The following is a 13,626-nucleotide window of genomic DNA, read 5'->3' as shown; positions in this document are numbered from 1 at the left end:
GAGATTGGATCAGGGCATAGAATGGCTTGCCCACTTCCTTCTTGTGGAAGGCTAACATGCAAGGAGCAAATGTTATTGCTAAGCAATGCGGGACATTGTTCATTATTCAGTAGTGGATGCGGGATGTGTTTCTGAGAACATTAGAATTCTACGCTTTCGCTCTGGAATTTGAAGGGTGCAGCAGTCATGTGTGATAATGGTCGTAGCCATACATCAAATGCTGGTCAATGTGATCTGGTTCCCCAGTAGCTGGGCCTGTGTGTGCATTGGTTTCCATCCGCCAGGGGAATCGCTAAGCTTTTTCAGTAAAGCCTTCTGTCTTCCATGGGAAAGGGTTGTCATTTCCCAGGAAGCCAGGAACAGCTCCCAGGTTGGAGACAAAGTTCATGTCCCTCTAAGGGCAGAGTCTACCACGCCACGGGCAGTCACACCAGGCTGTTGATTAAAAGAGACCTGTATATGTAGGCAGACATATGATAGTGGCAGAGTCAGAGTAGCCCATACGAGAGCTACAGTGCACAGAGGGGTTCCACCATCTTGGATATTCCTAGGGCTCTGAAACTTCCTCTCCCAGTCCCCAATTTACTGCAGACAAAGCACTCTGTATATGACATCACCCGGCAAGAAGATTCTAAAACAACAGTCAGGATTGGACCCCTTACAGAAGGCTAGAGGGACCCCTTACAGAAGGCTAGAGGGGAACCAATGCATTGTGGTCTTTTGCCTGCATAAGTGTGGAGAAACTCCCCAGAACGATTCATCCTTGGATTATTGAAGAAGATGGATTGATGTGGAACCTCCTTGGGCGTACAGTCTGTTCTAAAGAAGGAGCACACTCCTCCCCACACCTACTACAAGGTAACATTTGGAGTGACGGCTGTTTGCACCAAGGTCTACCTGCCTGCCGAGGCACTGATACACTGTACTCTGCCTACTGGAAGAGGCAGCCCTGTAAGTGCTTCCTGGACTCATTCTATACTTAAGGACCCAGGACTGGGTCTCGTGAACAAGACCAAGAAGTATTTGAAATGGCCCTGCCTCCCTGGACTACCTTTAGAGGTCCTACTGACATTTACGAACCCACTCCTTACTTTTAAAAGGTAACATCGTTGAACATTTGCTGCCGAAATTATTGCCTTCCTGACCCTTTTTTCAAACCCACAGTGCCACTTTATTCCAAAGCCTGCATTCCCTATGTTTTCCCTCACAGGGGGTGGGTCATTAGTGTTAGTATTGTTTATGTGTACTTTTAGTTTATTTAAAATTTTGTATTTTTATTGAACCTTGATTGGACATTTCTTTTATTTTGGTAGCACAGTACTCTTGCTGCTTTGGATTCTTCAGTGCAAGCTGACATACTGTCTGACCTCGGCATGCGCTACCTTAAAATGCGAAGCGCGTATACCATTCAGGTTGTCTCTGTTCCAACTTTATGGTTGGGCTCCTTTCTTGTTTAGTAGTAGCGTTGAGGCTGAGGAGGTGCTTTAGACACTTCTCATTACTGTACTCCTGCAAAGCAGTTTTGCTGAGACATTGGTTGGGTATGGAATGAGGCAGGGCTGCTTAGAGTAGGTCCTGAAAGTGAGCAGGGGGATATTTCAATTCTCATTACACAAGTATATTCTTTCAGCCTCTTGGATGTGCAGGCATATGCACTTTGGCTTCCATGATTCATTTATTGCTTTTCCTAAAATGATTCTTTACTTGTTAAGTGGTTTACAAAAAAAAAATACAAATATTTTACGCATGAATACAATTCTAACTTATATCCTTAATCCTATATATTAAAGGCATAGTTATATCACCTTGTGCCATACAGAGAAGAACAGTTTACAATCCTGATATCATTGCTTTTTCAATTGCTCTAGGTTAATGTTAATATTAATGTTAAAGGACATTTGTATCACACACTATCACCACCGTAGTGGTCCCTTGGCGCTCTGGCGGCTCTGAAAGAAGAGGGGAGGTTGAGTTAGTGTGAGGAAGCAGGAAAAGTGCAAGAGAGCAGTGATGTGCTGTTGGCGGCCTCAGCCCGGTGGGTCCGTTGGCTGGGCCTGGGGTGTTTGCGGCCGGTAGTCGTCGTGTACTGTTGTGCAAGGCTATGTGTGTTTTTGTTTTGTTGTTGCAATGTAGTGAAGTTTGTGCCGTTTGTTGTGCTGTAGGTTTTGGTTGTGTTTGGTTTGGAGTTTGAGAGGTGTATGCAGAAAGGGAAATTGTTAGTAGGGTTGGTTAGTTTGCGTCTCTATCCCGAATAGAAGCGCTCGGCTTGCATAGTCTCCCCTGTTGCAGCTCTGTCCTGATCTGGGTCTGACTGGCATACATGCTAACATTCAAAATCCCATCCAGATGTGACGCAAGCCAATGTTCACTATTCTATTTTGTTGTGTACATGCTAATATTCACAATTCTATCTAGGTGTGGACATGCTAATATTCACAATTCTATCTAAGCGTGGACATGCTAACATTCACAATTCTATCTAGGTGTGGACATGCTAATATTCACATTTCTATCTAGGTGTGGACATGCTAATATTCACAATTCTATCTAAGTGTGGGCATGCTAATATTCACAATTCTATCTAGGTGTGGACATGCTAATATTCACAATTCTATATAAGCGTGGACATGCTAACATTCACAATTCTATCTAGGTGTGGACATGCTAATATTCACATTTCTATCTAGGTGTGGACATGCTAATATTCACAATTCTATCTAAGCGTGGACATGCTAGCATTCACAATTCTATCTAGGTGTGGACATGCTAATATTCACAATTCTATCTAAACGTGGACATACTAACATTCAAAATCCCATCCAGATGTGACGCAAGCCAATGTTCACTATTCTATTTAGTTGTGTACATGCTAATATTCACAATTCTATCTAAGTGTGGGCATGCTAATATTCACAATTCTATCCAGGTGTGGACATGCTAATATTCACAATTCTATCTAAGCGTGGACATGCTAACATTCACAATTCTATCTAGGTGTGGACATGCTAATATTCACAATTCTATCTAAACGTGGACATGCTAACAATCAAAATCCCATCCAGATGCGACGCAAGTTAATGTTCACTATTCTATCTAGGTGTGGACATGCTAATATTCACAATTCTATCTAAGTGTGGGCATGCTAATATTCACAATTCTATCTAGGTGTGGACATGCTAATATTCACAATTCTATATAAGCGTGGACATGCTAACATTCACAATTCTATCTAGGTGTGGACATGCTAATATTCACATTTCTATCTAGGTGTGGACATGCTAATATTCACAATTCTATCTAAGCGTGGACATGCTATCATTCACAATTCTATCTAGGTGTGTACATGCTAATATTCACAATTCTATCTAAACGTGGACATGCTAACATTCAAAATCCCATCCAGATGTGACGCAAGTTAATGTTCACTATTCTATCTAGGTGTGGACATGCTAATATTCACAATTCTATCTAAGTGTGGCCATGCTAATATTCACAATTCTATCTAGGTGTGGACATGCTAATATTCACAATTCTATCTAAGTGTGGACATGCTAATATAGGTGTGTGCACTGTTTATGTGCCTATGATGTCTGTCGAAACAGGAAAAAGCCTGTGGCCACATGGGATTCTGGTAGAGAAGGAACATTGAAAGGTTTGTCTAAAGGTCAACAACCATGTGTACTGTGTATGTCTTACATACAGGAAAGAAGATTAACATTGGTTTTGTCATCTGGCAAAAGTAATTGCCCACTGCATGTCCTTCAGTGTGAAGCGGGGGATACTTGTCTTAAACATATTCCTTCCAGCTTTCAATTCTGTGTACGAAGGAGCAATTGTTTTGAATATTGCTAGTCTGTCACTTGAGAGGAAACAGCAGATGTGTTAGAGGGGCTGTGGTGGATGTGGTTGTATTGGGCCAGGACGATAGCATGCAAACCTGCGGTTCTGTCTAGGGATGTGTAGTCACAGTCTATGTCCAGTCTTTCTTAAGAGTAAGCCTTTTTAGTGGTTATAGAACTATATTTGGGTCCTGGTTTAGAGCAGGTCTTTCGTCAATAATCCTCTGTCAGGATCTTCAATGGGTCTTTGTAGTTGGATCTATGTCCAGAATTACCTCTATTGAAGTGTCATTCATTTTGTATTGTCGCTTAGAATAGTGAGAGATGGCGTTTTGGTTTTCCTGCATCCCAGTAGAGTGCATATTCGGAATATTGATTTTGGATGATTGAAGCTGGATATCTATTGCCTGAGAATGGCATGGGGTTACCAATTTAATTAGGAAGGAGATTATATTTTCTATCCTTTTATCCACGTATTTATTTCAACAATAATATTGTTTTGGTTACTGGGGCTCCAACCGTTACTTTAGCAAGAGCTACTTGCAGTTAATGGCCAATACGCGGGAGCTACTGGCAAGAGTTACTCGGGTGCTTATGTCCATGGAGTACGAGAATTTGTACCAAGATTTTAATTTTGTATTTTTTGCTCTTTATATAAAAAAGAGTAACATACATTTAAGATATTCAAAAACATCTTTATTTCATTCTTTTTTTTGATAGCTAGCTCCCAGAAATTATCAAGCCTATCAGAATGTAGGAAACTAATCAGGACACTCAGAGCCTGATTCACAGAAGCATTTTATAATGGCGCAATTCCATTTAAATAGGCTCTGTGAATCAGGCCCACAATGTGAAGTGTGACGCTGCATGCTGTCCACCCAGAAACCTAGTGTGCAGTTTGAAACATCAGCAGCACTCATATGCTGTCAGGTGGGATTTCACGTCTGAAAAGGGCAGCTTTGTAGAGACAGGCAATCACTTCGGCTGATAGTGTATATACCCTCCTTCCCATAGTTTCTGCACCTAACTGCACACCTGACATGGCAGACATAATTTCGGGACAGTTTTTAACATCTCTTACAAGAGACTCAGCCATGGTAGGCATTATGCCCTTCACAGTTGTGCCATCTGGAAAAATTTGTTTGTTTTTCATCAAATAATTAGCAACTTTGAAGGCTGCCTCTGTAACAGCATTTACATTGCAGGGTTTAGTTTACCTACTGTTTAGGATCACAGACAGCTTCCTTTGGGAACAATATTTTCATAATTTGTGTGTATCATTGCAAAATGCCTATCAACGTTGCTCTTTTTCCCCACTGTAAATTTGGCACCATAGATTACAGATGCACATTTTTACGCTGGAAGAACAGAAATTGTTTTTCCACTTTTTGATGGAAATGGTACATCATTCCTTTTGTTGGATGGTGCGCCTGCATCTAGGATTTCAACAAAGATAGCAAAGAGTTACGGGGAAGCCTCAGACGAGCTACCAGTGGCTCGCAATTTGCTGGTTGGGGGCCCTGGGCTTAGAGGCAGTGTTGCTTCCAAATTTACTTTGGGTAGCAATGGTGTTTCTTCTGATTTTACTGAATATTTATTCCGTTATTCTGTAGAGTGTAGTTTGACTCCGACCATTCTGGGTATTTACTTTACATTTGTTGTTTTCATTTTAAAGTCTTCTTTGTACTTCTATGTTCAATACATTTCTAACTGGATTTTGGTGCTTTTATGGTCAGATTATCATTGTTTAAGATCTTCTTATTTGGCATAATTCATAATTCTTTTTTCAATCAAGATCAAAATCAATATTTGAAATCCTCCTTGGTGTACCTATTTGTAAATGGTTGGTACATTGAAGTTATTGTTTTTTCCAGAAACGACTAACTATAAACCTAGTTGAATTTACTTTAAATATCCTTGATGGATTCAAAATGATATTTCCCTAATTTGTTCATTTTGAAATGCTTCGACAATCCTTATTTCCTTAAATTAGATTGCCTTTTGATTGGAAAAGAGAATATTTTGGTTCTGTAAAGCAGAAGATGTGGCTAAACTTTTTCATAACTAGTGCTTTCCGGTTTTGTCCAGGTATCCTCATCTGCCGGAATTTCTCTGCCAGAAAAAAGCTTGATTGTATTATGCACTGTGTCTTTCTTTCTGATTTCTGCTAGATTCTCTAGTATGCTTCACTTCCCCTGTGCTCTTACTCACAACTAGAAGCACATCAGCCTCTGCTTACCTTTGGTGCTCCTTAGGCACAATGGAGGTGTCGCAGCAAAACAGGTTTACCTCCTCTGTCTTGTCCAGGTAGCATTGCAATTTAACCTCCGATGCTGCGTTCCGGTGACACTAGTTATGGGGTAACACTGCATTTACAGTTCTGAGACAGTGGAACGGCTCCAGTTAGTGGCACAGATGAGTGGCATAGCTGGCATAGTGCTGGCTCAATAGTGGAGTTTGCTGTTCTTTTTTGTAACGAAGCAATGCCAATAGCTCCATTGAGAGGCATTAAAGGAATATGAAATCTGCAGCAAAATCTGGTCACCCAAAAGAACTTCATTGAGTGAGGTTCAACAAGGGGTCTTCAGAGTCTCTCCAAATTAGTTCTTATGTGTCTTTATAAAGACTGTGTACAACATGTCATTAAAAACATGGAATCGGCCAGGGAATTAATGTTATTCTGAAAGTCTCCATCTTGGGCCCTGGGCTTCTTTAACAAAGAGCCCAGATGCCTGAGGGTTGGTGCGCTATTTAAATATGAAATAAATAAATAAATAAATAACATTGAAGACTTTAGTTACTGACGAAAAGGCCTGGCCCAGGGAAGCCCTGACAAGTGCGAGCTACAGAAGTAGTTTCCACACTTTCTCCAATTAGAAAGACGAACAGAGAAGGTTCTTCATGTTGCAAAGCAAAGGGGAAAGAACACATTTACTGAAAATTGGCTTTCATTTCAACACATTTAAATAAGGTAAAATTAAATAAAGATACAATAAGGTATCGGGTTCCGGGGTGACCCCATCCAGTTGGGAAGATAAACCGAAGTGGTAGAGATATTGGGTATGTGGCAAGGGTTCTGATGCTGCGTAATGTCTGTGTATTTTTCTTAAATGAATCATTCTTTGGAGTAGTACAGTGAATAGCCAGGGGAGACCTTGGTAAGAAGTGAACATTTAAGTGAAACACTCAGGTTCTTTTGAAATGCCCTCATTTAATTATTTGTGGCTATAAAAAGACAGGCCACCATGATCGAAAGGGTATTCTCCCCTAATGAAGAGTGTTTGAAGTTGGTTTATTTCTTTTTCTTTGGGAAGTAAGGACAGGGAGGCCACAACTTGTCAATCAGGCAAAATGCGACCAATTACAATTGCAGTCACATGGAATCAGGCAATCATTTTAATTGCAGTGCCCAGTGATTGGTTTAAAAAGTGTTAGCACATGTTAGGCCATGTTTTTCAAAGGAGCGAGCCGTTCCTCTTTCGGTGCAGGGTGTGTGAAGCCTTGCGCTTACATCAGATTTCTTGTGACTTTGAAAAAAAAGAGGTGTGACTATAGGCAACTATTCAAAGGAAGCAGTGAAGACATCATTCATAACACACTTGAATAAAATGCACCCACCAAATGATGAGGTGTTGTGTCAATAGGCGAGAACCAGCCCACTGTAATTGGCATATTAAGAGAGGCCAGTCAACTGGGGGGACGGCACAAGGTTTAACTAAGGTCCTCAGGATCTTCTACAAATGTGACAGCTGTCCCAGGCCCTAGCATGTCCCTAGATTTGCACCTAATATCCACGCTTTTGCTTTATCAAATATTCTCCTTTGCAAGAACACTCTCAGGCCACCTGAGACACCGTGACTCAATTCTGATTACATTCTGGGCGAAGCGTCCTAATGCGACCTGGGACTATTGATGGAGCGCACTGTACAATTTGAGTTGAAGTGCGAATACTTGTCATCTATCTACCTGCGTCTCCCGGAGGCCAACTTAAATTCATAGCATTATTCAAGCCGAGTTCTCAAGAGTCTTCATTCCATTGGGTGGAAGGACAGATCAGGGGCAATGTGTTTGTCTTGGAAGCAAGACAAGGCAGTGGAACAAAGGTTGGAATCCCAATCCTGCGCTTAGAAACCACTCGCTGGTATTAAGCGCGCTATAAAAGAACAGTTATAATAATGGCTGGGTATGGTATCCTTTGGATTACGGCTCTTTTAGTTTTGCTCTACCCATTGGAAGTTCTGGGCTCAATCCTACTGATGCATAGAATGGGGAAACTTGAGGGGTCTGTTTGAGGTTTCCTGGAAAGTACTATTCTTTAGTTGGCAAGGCCTGTAGTAGTAGGGTGACTGGTTACTCAAAATAAAACATTGGGACGGCCCTAAACATAAAAGTAGGCCTTCCATTTGACATTGGCTGCCAAGACATCACTGTAGTAGCGGGACAAGGGGTGGGCATTCCTGACATTCCTCTGGATACACATTGTGGACATTTCGTATAAAGCCGGAGTATCTGTGGCATGGGGTTGTTATATGGGCAGTATCTGTGGCGTGGGGTTGTTCTATGGGGAGTATCCACGGCACGGGGTTGTTATATGGGGAGTATCTGCGGCCTGGGGTTGTTACATAGGGAGTATCTGTGGCATGAGGTTGTTATATGGGGAGTATCTGCGGCATTGGGTTGTTATATGGGGAGTATCTGCAGCATGGGGTTGTTATATGGAGAGTATCCATGGCATGAGGTTGTTATATGGGGAGTATCTGAAGCATGGGGTTGTTATATGGGGAGTATCTGCGGCATGGGGTTGTTATATGGGGAGTATCTGCAGCATGGGGTTGATATAAGGGGAGCATCTCTGGCATGGGATTGTTATATGGGGAGTATCTGTGGCATGGGGTTGTTATATGGGCAGTATCTGTGGCGTGGGGTTGTTCTATGGGGAGTATCCACGGCACGGGGTTGTTATATGGGGAGTATCTGCGGCATGGGGTTGTTACATGGGGAGTATCTGTGGCATGAGGTTGTTATATGGGGAGTATCTGCAGCATGGGGTTGATATAAGGGGAGCATCTCTGGCATGGGGTTGTTATATGGGGAGTATCTGTGGCATGAGGTTGTTATATGGGGAGTATCTGAAGCATGGAGTTGTTATATGGGGAGTATCTGCGGCATGGGATTGTTATATGGGGAGTATCTGCAGCATGGGGTTGATATAAGGGGAGCATCTCTGGCATGGGGTTGTTATATGGGGAGTATCTGTGGCATGGGGTTGTTAAATGGGGAGTATCTGCGGCATTGGGTTGTTATGTGGGGAGTATCTGCAGCATGGGGTTGTTATATGGAGAGTATCCGTGGCATGAGGTTGTTATACGGGGATTATATGCAGCATGGGGTTGCTATATGGGGAGTGTCTGCGGCATGGGGTTGTTATATGGGGAGTATCAGTGGCATGGGTTGTTATACAGAGGGTTAGCGGTTCGAGCCCATTTCTGGTGGCAGCCATCTGGCCTCTTAAATTAATATTGCTTAACTGTTAATTTAGATCAGGCGACATTTATTTATTACATTTTTTTTTAATGTAGCGCACAAACAGCCCGCAGGCATCGTGGCGCTGCATGTTTTTGGTTTATCGCTGTGGGATTGTTTGTACGTCACTGCGGTTCATCACCTGCCTACATATGGGTTTGTACGAGGTCCCCCGACGTGGTGCCCAAAACCTAGAATGGTGATTTTTCTTGAAAAAAGACTCGGGACAGAAGGAACAGCGTGCCTAATTCTGGGACAGGCTCTTCAAAACTGCGACAGGACACGCGACTGGGCACGGGTGTGCCTATTTTATTATTAAGGGCCATGAGTGCAGGAGAGTGTCACATGTTTTTTTGTTGTTAAAGCCTCAACTCGACCACGGGTGGAACTAGTTCTTGCTTTATTCCTGGCATTGGTCTGGGGTTTTAGAAAAAGAAGTCACACCGCCTTATGGGACATAACATTTTCCCTCATAGCCCTGAAGAGAAAACAAAAAGCAGCGCATTGCACTGTAGGAACCTCGCTGCAAGGCGGAGCACGCTGGAGTGGTGCACGGCCAGCCCTCCCTCGCAGTGCACTAATAAACACGAGGAAAGCACTCTTGTGCCCCGCAAACACCTGGAGTGGACTTGCTCTCCAGCTTTCTTTATAATGTTCTGTGTATCCTCCAGGGCAGTTTCTAGCCAACTTGGTGCCCAGGGCCATACACTAGAATGCAAAGACCCAATACTCCCACTTCCCCTCCCGACCAACAGACTGGCACATGTCACTCCCAAACTACACCTCATGTCACTTGACAAAACCCCTCCTTAATATCAATAAAACAGTGCTACATATTAAGCTGGTTTCCATACATAGTAATTTAAGTATACATTTCTTGTGAAAACACAGTTGTTGCTGCAAAAGTTAATGGTTCTTCTGTCACCTGGTCTTAGGGAAGGCTTTGCAGTGTCACACTGTCCATACTGGCACACAGTGGTGTGACCAGCCTGCCAGGGTCTGAGGGCCCACTGGCCCTGTGTTGCAGGAGTTCTCTCCTTACCACCTCACTTGTATTACACATGGGGAGATACTATACTAACCATATGAATTATTTTATGATAGAAAATGATAATTCTAAGATGCAAAGTTTGGTACACTCCTATTGTACTCTTTGAAAATACCTCTATTAGAGTGGGAAAGCGGACTAATAGCACCAATGAGTGTTCCAGTCTGTTTTGCATTCAATTACAGAGCATTTCAGGAATATAACAGTGATTACAGATCTCTATATTTGATAAACAAGTCTGTAATAAAAGGATTGGATGTGTGAATCTCTAAATACATAACAGATGCATGACTTGGTGCTCACATCACGGTTCACAACACTCACCCTAACATTAAAATGTTTGTAGCCATGAACCATACATACTCATTCGGACAGCTTACGTTTTTGAATTAGCCACTCAAATGGGGTACAAGGGCTTTTTTGCTTCTTGTTTCTGGAGAATTTTAGATGGGGAGGTGCGGTATCTCAGTGTGAGCATGCCCACACCCCAATACAGAAACATATTTAGGTAATTATAGCTATAAACAGGAAAGTATACCCTACATGAGACACCCAGTAAACAATGCACAGAAAGGAGGATTATTTTGAATGAATCTCCAAACAATGCCTTTAATATTTGATTCAGTGATGTGACCCTCCATTAACTTGGGTCACAAAAAAATGTATGTGCAAAAAGGTTGTTTAATGATGTAAATAATCCTGTGAGGTCATAACAAAATGCCCAAGGATGACATGTGTTTCGGAAATGCTTTTGCCTTTCTCAAATCCGGGCGTATTCACTGACGGACTTTAGATAATTTTTGTTAAAATGGTGAAGAAGTAATAGCGGGGATGAATTGTAACGCCTGTGTGTGCTGATTTCCGCTCGCTAGCACGGATTGAAATCCAGATGGCGGGTACTAGGTCGATGGCAAAGGAGCGGTTAATGAATTTTGTGACGATTGGGATGAGGGATTCTGAACATTCCTTGACAATGGAGACCGGGCAGATGTCTGATTTGCACCTGGTGGGTTTCAGGCTGTTTAGGATGGTAGCCATTTTTGTGTCTAAAGTAGTTGTTATAAAGTATGATATAAATCAACCTTGAGTATGGTAACCTCTTGATGTGAAAGTAAGACCCATTCAAGTGATTCAATTCCCTCTTTGTGTGGAATAGAGGTGTAGCAGCTATTTATGTCCATAGTGAAGAGACTGAGGTTCTCTTCTGTCAGATTCAGTGAATTGATTATTCTCATATATAAATACTGATCTAAATGTTAAAACAGCTTGTAACATATGTTAAGTGTTCTTTCAAATACCGACCTAAATGGAAAAACACCTCAATATCCCTCCTCCTCGAACTTACTAGTCTAGTCCTTTCCATATGAAACATACGTAACAGCATATTGCACAAATAGACTTAGGCCCTAAGAAACAGCCACCTCGTGTAATCACAATACTAAGTTATCCCTGTTTGAGTTTTGAATATTCTCAAACTCTACTCAACAACATCCTGAGCACACTTAAAATATTCCTGGGACGCCATTTGCGCATTGACGTCACGATTTACAATGCAATGGATTATGGACTTACTTAAAACCTGACGTCACTCGCGTATGCGCGGGTGACGTCACTGTTAGGTTCTCCAAACAGAAAAATATAGGGCAAGGAGTGCCTTCTTTTTTGTTTAAGGGGGGCTGTGAGTCAGGAAGGCAAGTTACATATATATAGTGAAGGATGACTCACAAAGCTACCCCTATTCAACCATGCAGTAAAGGTAGGTATGCAAAATAACAAGCTAGGTTTAACACATACTAGCTGATAGAGATCACATGCAAGGCTAGGAAGTTGGAGAAGTCAAAACATTTTTAATCAATTGAAATAGGATTAAGACACATATTTAAAAGCTGTAGATCTAGGTCCACAAAATTAGACCTTAAAAACACAATAATGCCCAAGGGGGCTACTGGTTCGAAAAATTACACTCGAACCAGTAGTGTGGTTACGCTCGGTGGATCTTTTAGACTGCAAGCCCCATCATCCTTAGCCAGCATAGTCAATAAAGATGGGTCTTGGGAGTCAAAGTTCAAAACAACTGGAAGGCCGCCACTTTTAGACCCCTGACCTATTCAATAAGATGCACTGGTATCATCAACCGAGCTACTTTTTTTTCAGTGGCTGACACCACACTGTTGTTAGAATATCCCTTGCTTTGAATAGGTGCAATAGCGGTATCTCTATTATTGGTCTGTGACAGTGGAATGGTCTTCTGCTGCATCTATGAAAAATATATTTTTTAAGGTACACCAAGCAAAAGACATACCACATTTCGTTAAAAAAATCCAGGACTGCGTTATGTGCTGTTGGGGGTACTCCTATATGTCAGGGGGTACGACGTCCTTTCATCGTGGGATGTTTTTTTTCGCAGCGTTTTTTACTGCGAATTTGTTTTTGAAAAAACCCATCGAAATTTTTAGAAAACTGGGGGGTGGTCAGAAGGGGTCTGAGGGGGAACCCGCTCCAAAAATAATTACAAAAAAATTTGATGGGAACCATGTCAGGGCTATCGTGAATGCGAAAGTTTGGGTTCGGTTACGTCAACTTTGCTCAGATATGACAGGGCTGCTCGTACCTGCCAGCTGTGGTGATTAACTATGTCACTACTGCTCAGTCTGCAAGTAGTGCTGCTGTAAAGGGATTTGATAGAACACTTTGGTGGCCAACTCATGCCGGCAGTTTGCCTGCATTTTCCACTGCATTTTTACAGGGGAAAGCCCCATATTCCTCTTTCCTTTCCCAACTCTTAACTACCTGAAGAAATTTACAAAAATATACCTGAACACCGGCAACGCCCCTAAAAATGCAGCAAAACGACCACGAAGCGATGGCCACTATGAGTTGGGCCTGCACCACTGTCAATGAGAGGACTCCCCAACCAGCCAGCGGTGTTCTTCAAAAATGTCTTTCCTGCTTCACTGCGCAGTGGGTGGTCCTCGACTGTGCTTGGAAAACTAACCTGCACTGGGCCTGTTGATTGAATAAGCAAGGATGCCCATGTATGCCAAGGGGTTGCACCGGCCACTAGCCCTGTTCCTGCTTGCGCTCCAGTTGCCTCTGTAAGTGAAATCAATTAAGCTCCTTTGGCAATTGTTCCAATACAAGCAACATCGTCAGCTGGTATGCCCAACACCAACTCCACTTCTTCTGGTTATACAGGGGTCGAACCAGTCACATTCT

General features: G+C 42.4%; 1 protein-coding gene across 4 annotated transcripts in view; it reads left to right on the top strand.

The window, feature by feature from the left end:
• Positions 1-13,626, top strand: part of ADGRG6 (adhesion G protein-coupled receptor G6) — a 606,009-nt gene that overhangs the window by 303,978 nt on the left and 288,405 nt on the right. The window lies entirely within an intron of this gene.

Source organism: Ambystoma mexicanum, chromosome 4p (genome assembly GCF_040938575.1).
Source record: "Ambystoma mexicanum isolate Mex_15411 chromosome 4p, UKY_AmexF1_1, whole genome shotgun sequence".
Classification (NCBI taxonomy): Eukaryota; Metazoa; Chordata; class Amphibia; order Caudata; family Ambystomatidae; genus Ambystoma; species Ambystoma mexicanum.
Note: the sequence above shows the minus strand (reverse complement) of the source record. Positions and strands in the feature narration are given on the sequence as shown.